Source organism: Callospermophilus lateralis, chromosome 11, assembly GCF_048772815.1.
Source record: "Callospermophilus lateralis isolate mCalLat2 chromosome 11, mCalLat2.hap1, whole genome shotgun sequence".
NCBI lineage: Eukaryota > Metazoa > Chordata > Mammalia > Rodentia > Sciuridae > Callospermophilus > Callospermophilus lateralis.
This window is the reverse complement of record NC_135315.1, coordinates 112,085,576-112,102,734: the sequence shown is the minus strand read 5'-3', so window position 1 is coordinate 112,102,734 and position 17,159 is coordinate 112,085,576. Positions and strand designations below refer to the sequence as shown.

At 36.5% G+C, this 17,159-nt stretch overlaps 2 pseudogenes; one reads left to right on the top strand and one right to left on the bottom strand.

The window, feature by feature from the left end:
- Positions 1-11,673: 11,673 nt before the first annotated feature.
- Positions 11,674-12,420, top strand: LOC143410000 (actin, cytoplasmic 3 pseudogene; annotated as a pseudogene).
- An 827-nt stretch (positions 12,421-13,247) lies between these two features.
- LOC143410766 (protein ITPRID2-like) overlaps positions 13,248-17,159 on the bottom strand; it is a 40,386-nt pseudogene continuing 36,474 nt past the window's right edge.

Genomic DNA, 17,159 nt, shown 5'->3' with positions numbered 1-17,159 from the left:
GCCCCATCCTAGCTGAGAGCACAGGGGGGCATCAGATCTAGAAAGAAGAGGTATCTGTATCCTGTCATCTGTGTGAGGACCACTATCCACATTTGAGACACTAATCCTACCCCACCCAAATGTATCCAGATATTTTGTGTCTGAAGAGCAGGACAGGATCAACCCCAGGTATTCAGGGTCCATTGCCTGGTTTCTAGTTTCCCTCTTCAATTCTTCTAAATTTTTTTCAGGTTATATTTTCACTTCAAGACTAGTCCTCCTATCAACAGACTCTTTGCAAAAGTGGAAATATATATGGTTAACAAACATATTGGGAGAAAGCTCAGCCTTGTGAAAATCTTAGAGAAAGAAACTAAAGCACTGTTTTTAGGTCTTTTGTGTATTGTCCAAGAAGAGGAATAGCTGAGTCCAATGGTGGTTCCATTCCCAGATTTCCAAGGAATCTCTATACTGCTTTCCATATTGGCTGCAACAATTTGCAGTCCCACCAGCAATGTATGAGTGTACCTTTCCCCCAACATCCTCGCCAGCACTTGTTGTTGTTTTACTTCATAATGGCTGCCAGTCTTACTGGAGTGAGATGTTATCCTAGACTAGGGACACAGCCACATAAATGTTTATAGCATAACAATTCACAATAGTTAGACTGTGGAGCCAACCTAGATGCCCTTCAATGGATGAATGGATATAAATATGTGGCATTTATACACAATGGAATATTACTCAGCACTAAAAAAAATAACAAGATCATGGCACTTGCAGGAAAATTGATGGCATTAGAGCAGATTATGCTAAGTGAAGTTAGCCAATCCCCCCCCCCCAAAAAAAAAACAAAAACAAATGCCAAATGTCTTCTCTGATATAAAGGGGGGTGACTCATAATGGGGTACAGTGGAAGAGTATGTGAAGAAGATTACCTCTAGATAGAGAAGAGAGGTGGGAGAGAAAGGGAGCAGAAGGGGAATTGCATGGAAGATGGAAGGAGACCCTCATCATTATACAAAATACATGTATGATGATGTGAGGAAAAAACCCAAAATGCATCACCTTAGATTGGGTAGAGAGAAGTTATGGAAGGGGAAGGGAGGGGAAGGGGGAATGGAAGGACAGCAGAATAAAATAGACATTATTATTGCTGTGAGTATATACGTGAATGCATGACCAATGTGATTCTTCAACCTGTAGACTCAGAAAAATAAGAAATTATAGCCCATCTGATTCAAATGTATGATATGTCAAGGTCATTGTACTGTCAACTGTAACTAATTAAAACAAATTAAAAAAAATTTTTTAAAGAAAATATTTGCAATAATAGAGGCTGCTAGACTGGGAATTAGAAAGCCAAGGTTCCTCCAACTTACCCCAAGTTTTGGAGTAAATGGATTACTATCTGTGGGCTTTAGTTTTCACATCTATCTAGGGACTAGATTAAAAAAACCTTAGAAATACATAAATAAATAAATAAATAAATAAATAAATAAATAAATAAACAAACTACCAGTTTAAAACTTTATAAACTTCAAAAAAAAAAATTAAACACTGAGCCATATCACTATATATATATATATATATATATATATATATATATATATATATATATATATATATATATATATAATCTGACTCTGCAGATGTATAATCCTGGGATCCACATGACCAGTTGTCCATGAATTTTAAAGCATTGGCACTTGGGCCAGGATGTGGTGGAATTAAGTGTCCCTTGGCACCTGCGAAAGAGCTGGCCACTTGAAAAGTGCCCCAAGCTTGCCAAACAACCAGAACAGGTTTCACAGCCTCTCCACACATGTTGTGTCTTCTTCCATTTATGCCTAAATAAAGGAAATAAAACCTCAATAGTAAAATTTGCCATTGAGACCCATTGAGAAAATACCTGGCACACTGTCAAAATGCAGGGTGGTAAAGAGGTGAGACAATATAACTGATAACCAACAGAAAAAGCAGCATTAGAAATGGACACAGAGGAGCCAGCTATAGACTGTGATAGAAGAAAGACTTTAACAAAACTAATCAATAGGTTCAAGACTCATGGAAGAAACAGAAGATTTTTATGAATACTAGAATTTATACAAATCAAATAAATACTCTAGAAATGAAAAAGAATCCATTATCTGAAATTATAATAGGTGACTTTAATAGCAGATTTTACTTGAAATTGAAAACAAAGGCAGATTTATGGAAAATATCTACAATGGAACATAGAGAAAATAGAATAGAAGTAAAATAAAACAAAATCATAAGAGACATGCAGGAAATGCCCAAAATACCTAAGAGATATGTGTCTGCACTAAGAATAGGAAAGAAGAAAGATACTAAGGCAGAAACAATATTTAAGAATTTAAAGAAATACTAGCCAAGAGTGTTCAAGAACAGATGAGCAGCTTCATCCAGAAACTTCTAATAAAAGTTAAGTGGGATTCAAAAATTATTAATACCTTAAAACTTAATAGTTATTAGAAGTATTATTTGTCAAAAAATACTTAATGTCTTAATATTCTTAGAAGTAGACTTTGTCAAAAATCAACGACAAAGAAAATTCTTAAAAGCAGGATGATAATTATTCAATACATTGATATTTCTCTTTATGATCACTTGATCAAGTCATTTGAAATTCAATTTCAAATAGAGCTGCCACTCATTAACCTATTAGAAATTCAGAAATACAGACTTCCAAAAGACATTTCTCCTAATATAAGACATTTGTGACTTCATTTTACCCATATGAATATGAATCTAAAGGCAGGATCTAAGATGCAACAGTGATTCCTTAGAAAGATAAAGTAAAAATTTAAAGCAAAGATGTTGTTAGATGAAAAAATAAATGTTATGCACAATCTGAGGTGAAGGCAGAGGCTGAATCTCCTGAGATTTTGGAGACTTGGAGCTTTGGAGTATTTTATCTCTTATTTATTTTGCAATGCACCACTATAATTTATAAATTTTAAATTTCCATCAGAAGAATACTTCCTTAAATTGTGTATGGATAAAGGTGTACTTTCAAGGAAAACAGTTCTATGTAGCTAGGTTTAGATTTGAAATTATGAAAATATAAACTCTCTCAAGGCCATTGGCTAAATCTTCTAAACATTATCCAGCCTTATACCTGAAATGTCTTACTCCTTTCTAGTCCTCAAATTTTGGCATCCCTATTTTTATAAACCTCAACTATATTATTTTTTCAGGAAATTGAGGTATCTGCTATAAATTAACTATAACCACTGCTATGAGACACATGTCTTCATCATGATATCCTAAAAGTAAAGTTGGCAAGGCCAAAATGAGTTGGTTGACAGTAGCAGGGACCAAATTTGTCTCCCTTGAACTTTAGAGGCTTCATCTTTCCCTGAATTTTAAGTAACCAGACATAATATACAAACTTCAGAGCCCTTGACCTGACTCTGAAAATGCAGAGAGCTCTCTGCCCCCACCTACCTCATGACAAAACCCAGCGCATTTTAAAATTTATTCTATCTTTAGCAAACTTTTCAAATTCTGAATCTATTTTAAGATATTTTCCATGTCCATGGAAAGGTCCTCAATTCATAAACTCTTGAATCTCTTTCAAAAAATGTTTGTGGAAGTGAGAAGCACTATTTCCCATTATAGAAATGGGAAGAGTCAGGCAAAAAACAATTGAAAATCTGCCTATGTATCTTACTACTTACATAACTTTAGGCAATTACTTAATTTTCTTGAGCCTCAATTTCTAAATCTGTAATAAATTTATAACTCCTCTAAACCTGTGTGCCATGGTGAGGATTAACTAAGACAGTACTTATAAAGCTTTTAATATGTAATTTATTTGGGATAAGTGAGCATTTGTATTCTTTTAAAATGGATTTTTAATCCTAATTTGTTATATATGACAGCAGAATGCATTACAATTCATATTACACATATAGTACACAATTTTTCATCATTCATTAGTTCTTTATATAAGTGTACCTTCTTTTGTGTTTGCATTCTAAGTGCCTCATTCTTCATATGCCAGTTTCTGTATTTTAGCTCACACCTCATTGCTGCATTCCTGGGCTCTCCTAGGTTAACCTGGGTTCAATGAGCTCTTTGGATTATTTAATGGATTAAATGCCAGGTTTCAGTGGGTCTTGTTTGTAAAGGCATGTCTGTTTTAACTGCTGAGTTATGGGAAGGCCAATGGTTCAAGACAGGACTGCCATTGAGGGATACTTACTTTACTCACAGACTAATGAGGGAAAGGGCATGCCTCAGTAGGGGCCACTAAGGAGTCTCCTAGGGTGAGATGTGCATACAAAGGAAGAAGGCAAACTGTGGCCAAACTCCTTTATGTGGCTTCTATGAGAAAGAATAGATGAAGCAGAAGAAGCTGATTTAGGACAAGTTTTATTAATGTCAGTGGGCTCTAGGGCACAAGGGCTGTCCCTAGTAATTTGATAACTGAACCTGGGATAAAAAGAAAAAATGTAGTCTGTGGGGAGCCACTCTAAATGATTCACTTCTTCCATCCTATAGCAGAGAGACTTTGATCATCACTTCATCTCGTAATAACCTGGACATTGTCCCAGGAAGTTTGAGGGCATGTCTTCAGACATAGGTGTCACCCTATGGTCCCCTGTGTCGAATTACATTCACCTGTCCTTTGTAATCCTCCCACTTCTGACCATTTTTGGATGAAATTTTTTAAGAATAAAAGTCCCCCAAATAAAAGCCCACTTCTGAATTTGCTCACTCTCTCTTTCCAGATTCTTGTGTCTTTCTCTTGCCTGAGGCTGAGAGTGGAGAAGTCGTCCTGAAGCTTGTTTAAAGGTAAAGCGTGTCTGTTTTATTTGTCCCTGGAAATTCACACAAGCAACCCTAAGTTCAGCTGCCTATGCAGATCAGGGGCAACAGTAGCCCACAGTGTGAGAGCCCAGAAAGGGAGGAGGTTGGTTATGGGTTAAATTGTATGCTCAGGTAGGAGAACAAAACAGCTTCTGGCCAGGACTTCAAAAGTGGGTCAAGACAATGTTTTAGAAACTCTATTATATGTATCCATGAGAGAGACAGGGGTCTTATGACATGATACAGGTCACTTCTGTGTGAAGGTAGGTTGCTGATATATGGAACTCTGAGGATGTTGTGTTGCTGTTCCCTGGGGTCCTCTGGCTGACCCTTCACTTGGGAGGATATTGGCCCACAGTCATAATTACGATGTGCCACATAGTAATGTAATATCCATTTCATGGGCTAGAAAAAGTAGCAGCAGTGTGAAGAAAGGATACAGGTAGATCTCTACCTCAGAGAGCATATAAATTTTTCTCTGGATATTACATAGCTGGAACACTTAAAGGAGAATAAGAGGTTGGAGGCACAATTTGTAAAATTCCCAGGCAAAAGTACTTGCTCATGAGGATGGAGATGTGTTGATATGATGGTGTCATTCCTGAATATCAGGCAGCAAGCTGTGGTCTGTGTAGCTCCCCAGCAAGAGGATCAAAAAAATCGCATTGGTGAGTGGACTCTTAATCACAGTGCAAGGAGCCATATGTGGTGACCACTCCAAAGTAACATGTAATTACCTTCATGGTTTAGCTCAAACACTCCAAAAGAGCCCTATGAAAGTGAGTGATAGCAGGGGAAATTCAAACATCTGAGTCTTTTTATTTTAGTCCTCCAGGGTCTACCTATGTATTAGGTACAATGGTCAATGAAATGGTTTAATTTTCATTTTTTTCCAAATGAGAAGAAAAATGCAACTGTCATAATAATGAATATAATAATAATAATAATAATATCAGGACTGAGTTATATTTTTTGTTGATGAAGTGATAAAGTATAATCTGTAATATTATTTACTGAAGAAAAATTTCCACATGTCAAAATTACCTATTAAGTTAGAGATTATAATGTATTCCCAAAAGCCATTGGTGTGCTAGTTCTGGAATTTGTGACTCTGGTAAAAGGGACTTTTCACAGCAAGTTAAGAATATTAAGGTAGAATGAAAATAGAGAATTATCCAGTGTGGTTGAATGTGATCACAAGAGTTCTTATAAAACAGAAACATGTCAGAAAGAAAAGAAGTGATGACAGATGCAAAGGTTGTAGTGACTTGCTTTGAAGGTGGAAGATCTGATCATAAGTCAAGAAAAGCAGGTGGAAAAGATAGCAGGAGTGGCAGAACCTCCTGGGCTGCTCTGCTCCAAACAGAGCCACATTGCTCTGAGGACCAAAGCAACAGGGTCTTGAAAGACCATCTCACAGACATGGCAGAGGGGAGGATGGCCTCATTCTTCCACTGTATGTGCACCTCCACCCTGCTGGTGCTTTGGCTCCTTTTCTCCAGGTGCTGAGTAACCATGCAAGTGTTCTTGAATTCTGATCTTTAAGCTTGCACGTAGTGAAGGAGCTGAGAGGAGTGGAAGTTTCAAGTTGACTCACTGCCATGATATACTTATTGTTCAAAATCAATCTTTAATATATTAGGAAGTTAATGGGCTCTGCATTAAATAAAAAAATATGAAGGTTATAAATTTTGACGAAGTAAAAACTGCTGTAAATTTGGTTTTCAAAGAAAACATTTTGGTTCTTTTTGACTTTTGACACAGTTTATCTGTATTATTTTCATGATCAGACTTTACATATTTCAATTGAATAAAGACACAGTTTCTTCATTAAAAATATATCTTTTATCAATAAATCAAAGTTGCAATGTTTTGTTCCCAATGCTTAATCCAAACTTTAGCTCCAGAAAAATAATACAATATTTAAAATTAGTAATTGTGATATTTGCCAAAAGCTTTTAGAAATTTTAACTAACAAAATTCTATTCTGAAATCTTAGGCTATCATTTTAATGAATATTTAAGTGGAATCACCATGGTGGATGCGCATGCCTATACTTAATAAACTATATATTTAATTCCTTCAATTTTATTAAACAGATTTAAAAATGACCTTAAGTAATAGCTGGTAAAATAAGGGATCCACAAAAACTGGATTAATTTCCCCTTTGTTCTATTTCTATTACCCTTCAAGGAGATTTTATTTATTTCCTCATGGGAAAACATTATAGATAAGACTTTTTTTCTTGGATAGAGTTCCATCCAAACCGTCAACTGTGGACTATAGACCTAAAAAGTATTCATTCAGAGTCTTCGTATTTTTCAAATAATTATAACTATTTAAATTATTTCTTCTGATCAATATTATCTTCTAAACCAATACTGTTTCATATATATATATATATATATATATATATATATATATATATATATATATATATATTTTAATAATTAAATGTTGATTTAAATTGATCCTTTTAAATATAGTATGCACACATTTTTAAAAAGAGTTTTGCATTATTGACTTTACATGATCATATTTTTTGGAAAGGTGAGCATTGAGCCTGATGAAGAAAAAGTTTAGAAATGGACATCGATAAACACATAAATATACATGTATACATTTTGAAAATAATTTCTTTGTTTCTCAAATATTATGTTTTTGACCTGGAAATAATTCTTATAGGCATTAAATTTTAGAATTTAGTTTCATTGTGTTAGGAAAATACTTTAGTTAATTTTTTGTTGCTTTATTTCTAGTCACCTCATTTTAATATAAATGGATTACAAGAAAAAAATACATGAAACTCTGTATCTTGCCTTATACGAACTTTCTGTGCACAAATACCATTTATGTTAGCCTGTAGAGATTGTTCAAACATATCCAAGAAAAGCACAATATGTATGCACTTGACTTTCAGACATCCATCCATTTTCTATAAAACATACAGAATTAATCTATGAGCAACAAAAGTCGGCCTTTGAAATTCAATTCTATATACAGATGTTTTAAAGACAGTAAGTTTTAAGAATATAACCAGAATTTAGAATACTAAGTGGTTTGGATAAATGTTTTCAAAAGGTCTGTATGTTAATGGCTCAGTCCCCAGAGCAGTACTTTTGGGAAGCAAGATGGACAAGACCTTTAGGGGGAGGAGCTTTTTGAGAAGTCGTTAGGTGTCTGGGGCATGTCATTGCAGGGGATGGTGGGACTACAGCCCCTTTATCTTCCTCTTTTTCTTTTGTTTCTTGACCAAGATGTGAGCAACTTTGCTCCAGCATGAGCTCCCATTATTGCCATTGGTCACCCACACCAGAAAGGCAATGCATACACTTGATCATGGACATGAGACTGAAATTGTAAGCCAAAACAAAATGGTTTTCTTCATAATTCAATTATCTCAAGTATTTTGTTAATCTGATGGAAAAATAACACAAATATCTAAATGTACTTTCTATATTGTTAGGTGGTTAAATACTTTTGGCATAACTTATAATAAAGGCTAAGATATAAAAAGTGCCCTTTGAGATAATGAAGATTGTCTCCCCCTGGTGACATTACTGCCAAAGGCTATTTCTTTCAAAGTCAAAATAATTGGTTGGTGCTCAAAACTCAGTGTCTAAAACCATGCACAGGACATGCTTCAAATTTAGGTCAAATATCTTAGGATCTTAGACTTGGTAATAATTACAGAGTTGGGGAATTCATCTTTTTTATTGCCTTCAGTGAAGACAGGTGAGTTGGCTGCTTGATGAAGGATGCTGTACACTTTAGCCTTTCTGTGCATGTGAGTTGGGGAAATGGAGGTCTTTAAACTTTTTGTGTGTTTATGTGTTATGCTAGGAATCTAACTAAGACCTCATATATGCTAGGAAAATGCTGTGCCACTGAGCTATGACCCCAGTCCTTAGAACTTCTTGTACTAAAAAACAAATGCTTAAAACTTTACTCCAAATTCACATTTTATACTTTTTCTATGTCACAACTACTGATATTAGATAATATTGGTCTGATATTCTAACAGTCATCTAGAAGGGAAACATTTTTATGCCTCCTGGCCCTAGCTTCTAGAATTCCCCTGAACCTTCACTAAACTCTGTTAAAGACTGATGTTTATTCCAGGCTTTATATTTTAAACCATTATTGTCTTTATAGTAAAAAATCAGATGTGAGGATCTCAGAATATACATCATGCATTACAGCAAAAGAAAGCTATTAAATGCTAATCATTCAAGTTAACAGCACAGAACCAGGTCTTTTGATTTTTTTTTATCAGATTGAGATATGATTCACATACTACAAAACTCATCCATTTAGAGAGTAGAATGCAATAGTTTTTAATACACCACCAATACCAAAGTCACATTTAGAACTTGAATCCTCATGCCCTTTAGCTCACAAGCTCACACCCTGTCTACTAGGCTCCCTATCCTAAGTCATCACTAGTATTTGATTTTTAAATTTCTGAAACTTGCATCAATACCTTGATATAAATCTTCAACTCCCTCAGCTAATACTTTATAAGTAAAAGATTATTTTTGAATAATTATACGTTTACAGAAATAACTGAATGCAAAGAATAGAATCGCCTTATGCCTCTTTAAATCCTCCAGGTTCCCCTACTTAAACTAGTGTGGGGCAATTGTTGTAATTGATTAGCCAGTATTTATACATCCCTAATAAACCAAGCTTGCAATAGGGTTCACTCTTTTGTCCTACGAGTTTGACAAAAGGATAATGACATGTATTCCTTATTTAAGTATCATATGGTATGGTTTCATTACCTTAAAATCCTGTTCCCCAGCTATTTGTCACTCCTCCTGCCCCTGAGACCTTTCTGCTCAGGGCTGGTTTTATTGTATCCACAATTTTATCTTTTCCTGAATGAAGGACAACTAGAATTACACAGTATATATGGTTTTAAGATTGGTTTCATTTAACTTTACAATTTGCATTTAAGGTTGTTCCATGTCTTTTTGTTAACTGTTTACTTTTTAACATTTAATATTGGATGATGTTCTGTTACATGGATGCACTATGGTTTGTTTATACATAAATCTACTGAATGACATTTTGGTTTCTCCCAATTCTTAGCCATTATGAAGAAATTTGCTATAAACATACATATGCCGTATTTTCTGTGGAAATAAGTTGTGAACTCATTTAGATCAAATGAAAAACTATAATTGTTGCATTATATTTTAAGTGTCTAAGTAAAAATAATTCAAAAATATTCATTCCATATTCAATTAATGTATCAAAATTTTGACCATTGGGGGGGTGCATCTTCCAAAAATTACCTGTTTCTCTTACACATACCTCACTTACCTGGAATATACTCTCACATTCAGTTCTGTGGAATATCTGTGCTAGACTCCTGACATTAAATTAAAACTGCTGTCATGTTATTATTGTTATCTTTTGGTTCCAAAAAGTCTACTATGACCAAAGTCACAGTCTTTTCATTTATATAATCTTTTATTTTCATTTAAATTCTTATGAGGGAAGAACAATGGAAAAATCTGTAAGCTTTTGAAACAATGACTCTTATATTCACATCATAAAACTCTGTTGGGAGGGTGTACTAAGCCAGAGCCATGCTGTGTTGTCTCTTAGGTGTTGCAGTGAAAGCAGCAATGCATTTGTGTGCATGTTATCTCACAGTTTCATCTGTTTTTTTCCAGGAAAATACAAACACTTCTGCATTACAACTAAACTTACAGCATGTGAGGTCTTTAGGTAAAAGTGCACACATCTTTTGCTATTATCCCCTGCCCTTTTAAAATGTATTCATATATGTATATCCTCACGGGATTGGTTCCAGAACCCCCAACTCTGAAAATACCAGAAGCTTAAAGTCTATTCAAGTAGTGTAGAATGTGCATATAGCCTATACATCCTCCCATATATTTTGAGTCATCATCTATAGATTGCATAAAATACTTAAGACATTGTGAATATTATGTGAATGTCTGTTGTATTATTTAGAGAATAAAGACAAAATAATCTCTATCTGTTCAGTAAAGATGCAATTTTTAAAAAATATATATTTTTTTGATTTACTATAGGTAGAATAAAGAACATAAGATCTGTGGCTATGGAGGACCAACTGTGATTAACTGAGTGTCTTTCTGGGGTCCTGGATGATGAAATTCACTCTTGGACTCAACATGGAGAGTATTTCTGAGCAAAGAAAAAATAATGCCAAAGGAGTTATTATAAAGGATACTTGTAAACTGGGTACTTTATGTGGTTTACTTCAATTTTACTTCATAACAATACAAGTAAAAGTTTTGTCTATAGTTAAAAATTCTAAGATTCAAAAAGCAGATTATGAATATGGCAGTATGTTATTAACATACAAACATCGATAGCAATGCTATTATATATATGTTACATATATGTTACACCTATATGTAACATATACAATAGCAGAAACAGTGAGAATGCATTATCTTGTTCATGGACTCTACCAAGCTCCATGTCCTCCCACAGCTTTGCAATTGCAAGGGAAGAAGAAATCACTAAGCTCATCACTGACAATTTCTCCATCATGTGCATAACTGGCTTTGCTGGCATTTACACCCCCAGGGCTGTTTTGCCTTCCATCATCAGGTGTCCCCACCACCAGGGTATGATGGTGGACAGGCCCAGAACAAGCTCAGCATCATGACCCTGAAGTACCTCATGGAGCACAGCATTGTCACGAACTGATATGATATGGAGAACATCTGGCACCACACCTTCAACTATGAGCTGTGTATGGCCCATGAGGAGCACCTAGTGTTTCAACAGCACCGTTGACAAAGGCCCCCCCTGAACCTCAAGGCCAACAGAGAGAAGATGATTCAGATCATGTTAGAGACCTTCAACACACTGGCATATATGTGGCCATCCAGTTCATGTTGTTCCTGTATGCCTCTGGGTGCACCATTGGCATTGTTATGGACTCTGGTAACTGGATCACCCCATAGTGCCCATCTGTGAGGGCTGTGCTCTTCCCCATACCATCCTGTGTCTGGACCTGGCTGGCCAGGACCTGACAAACTACCTCATGAAGATTCTGACAGACTATAGCTATTGCTTCACCACCACAGCAGAACGGAAGATCATGTGTTACATTAAGGAAAAGCAGTGCTATGTCACCCTGGACTTCAAGCAGGAGTTGGCCACTGCTTCATCCTCTTCCTCCCTGAGAAGAGTTATGAGCTGCCCCACAGGCAGATGATCACCATTGGTAATGAGTGTCCAGAGTGTCCTCTTTCAGCCCTCTTTCCTGGGTACAGAATCCTCTGGCATCCACAAGACCTCCTTCAACTCCATCATGAAGTGTAATATTAATATCTGCAATGACCACTATGCCAACACTATGCTGTATGGTGGCACCACCATGTATCCAGGCATCACTGACAGGATGCAGAAGATTACAGCCTGGCACCCAGCACGATGAAAATCAAGATTATTGTTCCCCCTGAGCACAAGCAGTCTGTGGGGATTGGCACCTCCATCCTGCCCTCACTGTCTACCTTCCAGAAGATGTGAATTAGCAAACAGGAGTACACTGAGTCAGGCCCCTCCATTTTCCACTGCAAGTGCTTCTAGATGGACTGAGTAGGTTCTGGGCACCCACTTCATGTGCAGATTCTTTGTTATTGTTGTTGTTATTTTCACATTTATTTAACACAAATAAATCTAAACATTTTCCTTTTTATCATAAAAACAAAGAGTTTCAACTGGCTAAAACTGAATTCAAATAATTTATATATGAGGAGAACAAATCTAAATTATTTCCATTTGGAAAATACAAGAAACCAGCTTATTCATTTCTATCTATTCAAGTTGGAGGCCCCATTATTTTGACAATAGTCTATTATGTAGTATAAAACACAGAAGAAGAAACACCTCCTTATTAGAAGTCCAGACAATGCAAAAGTACATAGCATTTAACATAAGGAATATTTCCAAAAGAAAAATAATATGTAAGCTATAATAAAATTACATTTGTTTGGGGTAAAGCAATGAAGTTTACAGTGTAAGAACACTGAGCAGTTGTAGGTAATTCTAACCTATTGCTATCAGTAGCCTCCTCAAGAATTAAGAGCAATTTTTACAACAGAACAGTTTGTTTTCTTGGAAGTGACACTAATTAACAGCAATGAAAGAAAAATCACTGGCTGCTTCAAGCTCTATTAAAATAAATCAGTTATTGCACAGTAAATACCTCATAGAGGATAGTGTTGTAAGAAGCTAGTCTGAAGAAGTATGTTATTTATAAATTGGTTATATCTGGAAGTCTTCAAGTTTTATAATTAATTCTACATAGGGAATCAATTGGAAAAATATGAACATACAAGTAAATATTAGGCTTTTCCAAATTGCTACGGTTTTGAGAGATAAAAAAAATAAATAATCAGCAAAGTGCCTAGTTTCTATGTATATTTTTTGAAAAGATATGCATAGGGAAAATACGCATTCCACATTGTATATAGTAGCCCATCTGAGCAGATAGTATCTTCGGAAGTACAGATAATGCCTCCACCAGTGTATATAATTGGTAACTCAAATAATCATAACTACAGGATCCATGCCAACCTAAAAATTCCACTTAATGACTATCTTGCTTAGAATTAGATATTGTACTTGAAGATACTGCTGCTAAGTCAACTTACAATTTTCCTTCTGAATCCCCTAATAATTGACTCCTTCATCTCCCAGATGATTTGCTGCACATTTCTGTGCATTTCCTCAGGCATTAGAGGGAGTTTTCCAGACCCTTCTTCCACTTCAGAGTTAGGCCCTACAATCTATGAGGTTGCTTCTTAGGCTGCTCCAACTTCTTCAGAATTCTCCAACTCTGGAGGTATCTGCACGGAGTTGGAAGGCACTCCAGTACTTCTGTTATCATGACAGGGACCAGAATACACAGAAGATGACTCTAATTATCATCCACAACCTGTACAAGCAATGGAGTCATGGTCACTCTGCATGAATTGGACTTGCAACTGAAAGACCACACAATCACAAAAATACCTTTTTGGGAGGTCAGGGATAGCTCTGAGACCTCAGTTCCCACACTGGAGGAAAAGACGATAAGAGAGAAAAGAGGCAAGAGAGTGAGAGTACACTGAACCCCTGTTTTTATTTAGGGGAAAGACATTTGATAGAAAATTCCACCCAAATAAGGCAAAGGATTGTGTTACAGCAAACACAGGTGCATAGCCCAATACCAGAGCTGCACTTCCTTGCCAAGAGAAGGTGAGGCCCAACTGCCTCGCACTGGGTGTGATGCCAATTCCACATCCCCATTACTTTAGGCTGTGGGGGCATGCTCAGCTCTGTTTAGGTGAGCCCCCCCAACATCTGTTGTTGAGTAGGAGAAAACTGATTCTGAACTTTCTCCAGGAGAGAGTTCATATCCCATTTCCTCCAAGTTCCAGGCCCAATTCAGACTTCAACTATGACTGTTCTCATATAATTTCAGTGATTAGTTCCATTACATAAAGCAGAGAAGGAAATGACAAGTTATCAATGCTTCAACTGCCACACATTTCCACAAGTGCTGAGGAGTGGAAAGGAAAAGACACCTGCACTGCCTGAAATTGTCGATCCAGGTCCAACAAGCAGTCCTGAAGTTCCATTCAGACTGAAAATCTCAACTCTGCAGCTAATCAACTTCATATCTTTCCTCCTCAGTCATGTGGTAAAAAACCTTGGTTCAATGATGCAGCAATGCTAACTCTAAATCCATCATTTGATTCTAAACAAATTCAGGCTTTGCCTCATTACTTGAAGCTCCTGAAAAGTATTTTCATAAAGAAGTAGAACAGACGATTCTAAGTACTACATGGAAGAGCAGCAAAATCAGGTCCTCTCATCATAGGGTACCATGAAAGATTTTGCAGTGAGTTTCTAATATCATGCAACAATCTTTGAAACTGAATTTCTATGATAGAAGGAGGATTCACAGAGCACACTCAGTAAGGGTAGGCAGCATATCTGTATGAGTAACGACACCTGATATGGGAGGCAAAGGTGGTACCTGAGATGTTGGAAACACTATGTGTGCTCAGAGTTCTCATGTGCTCACACAGGGGCATTTCCTGCCCCTGAGAGTGGACAGACTGAGGGGAGAAGTGGACTGAGACATCTGTGCTGGAATGAACTGTGAACAGGCAGGAGTCCTTCCATGATGGCATACCTCCAAACTGGTCACCTCACTCTGGGTGGGTTCTTATTTCTTCACAGATGATGGAGAGATGAACACCGTAGATTTAACCAAAGACTGACTGTCATGCTCAGTCACCCCTTTATCCCCTTCCTGTTCCTTTACAGGTGTGTATTTATTAGGTGAAAGAAGTTGGTCTCTTTCCCTGGAGACAACTGGGCATTGACAGAGGACATAATCCTTACTGGGCTTAATAAATTTGTTGGTAAAGACTGAGATCTTCTTAGAGGATAGCCAGCTTTTGCAAGCAAGTATCTTTGTTTTTAAAAGATCTTTTGATTTTATCAGGCTATGCCCTACTCTGATTAACAGAGTACAAACCTTCATTGGAGCTCTTTGCAAAGCTGTATTAAATCTGTCCACAAAAGGAGGAGGCTCCACTGTATTTTCAGAGCTTGTATCACTGAATTTTGCTTCAATGGAAGCTAGTAGTTTCAGAATATGGTGTGTGGTGAACTGGGCAAATTCACATTCACTTCTTTATCCACATCACTTTCACCACTTGTTTCCCTCAGGAGCTCTACTGTCTGAGCTGAAGACAAATCCTCTTCTGTTTTGGTACTTTCAGCAATGTAACCCTCTGGACTACAAATGGACTACATATTTCCTGTATTCTCAGTAGTCCCACATTCAGCAACTGTTTCTGCCTTGGCTCTTCCTTTCTGAAGACGGGTAAGAGATTCCTCCTCTGACTCATGAAAATAAGGTTGATCTTGCACTATTGGTGTAACAAGGTCCTCACCAAATGATGTGACTGTTGTCTCATGGTCATCACTATCAGCAATATCCCCCATAGCATGCAGGGACCCATGGACCTTAGGATAATTACGGGAGAGACTGTCAGTGGAATTTTGGCAAAACCACTGCTATCAGAACACTGGCTCGCAAGTACATAGCAGATGATCTCTTTTGGACTTGGTGAAACCTAGCTAATAAGTGGATGGAATATGAGAAGCTTCTCCCTCTACACTCTGACTATCTTACATTTCAAAGGAGTCCTTCTGCTATATCATTATATTGCTATGGATGGGATTATCAATGGTGTACAAGTCTCTTTTTCAAGTGCATTTTCCAGCTCACTGTGGCTGAACATGTTGAAATCACCATCTGAATCAGATTCTACAATTGACTCCTCTCTTCAGGCAATATACTCTCATGACTTTGTGTCTCTTTATTCTGTTCTGTCTCAGTTTTTTTGGTTAAAATTTCTATTTGCTTCATCAGAAAATCTGTCAGTGTCAGCATTCTCCGAAACCCCTATGGAAACACCCAAGACTTCTTCTTTAACTGTAGGTAACATAGAAGATGAGTCTTTCCTTTTTATAACTTTTTGAGATTTTTTAATCATTTTTATTGCTTATATTTTTTATTATTGAAGAATGATTTCTTCAATCATTGAAACATTTGGAATCTTTCCTTTTTCAATTGCTGGGGAAGGACTGCCACATTCTGCTTTCTCTGTTTTATGAATAATTTAGTTTTGATAGTGTTTTCATTAAATGATTTGCATTGTTACTTAAACTTAAAGGTGAGGCAAGTCTCTCTCCTTGATAGAGGTCACTGAGGACATCTTCCAACTCTTTTTGAAGGGGAGTCCCAGAAACTTGAGAGAGTAAAGAAGAAAAAATATAAAGTAAAAAACACTTTTGCCATAATAATAAGCATGTCAATTTGACAAAAGTGGCTTGTTAAAGCATGATTTGGATTCTCTACTTTCATCAATTGCATTTGAGCACTCAAAAGTACTTTAATATTAGGGCTGACATTGTGGCTCAGTGGTACAGTGCTCCCCTGGCATGCGTGAGGAACAGGGTTTTATCCTCAGCACCACTAAGAAAATAAAATAAAGGTATTTTGTCCACCTTTAACTAAAAACTAAATGTTAAAAATACATTAATATCTATTCCTGTGGCAAATTATGAAGAATTTAAAAATCTGGAAGGAATTTTAGAAGCAGTGTCTGGTACATCTCATACAAATTCACGATTATAAAGAATTTCTTCCAGATCTTCCTCACAAAGTTCCAATAATTCTGAAATTCTCAAGACTGTTTCAGTGCTCTTGCCATACCCAGCAGAATCCACATTTCTCTCTTCTGATGAAACTGGAGACTTCT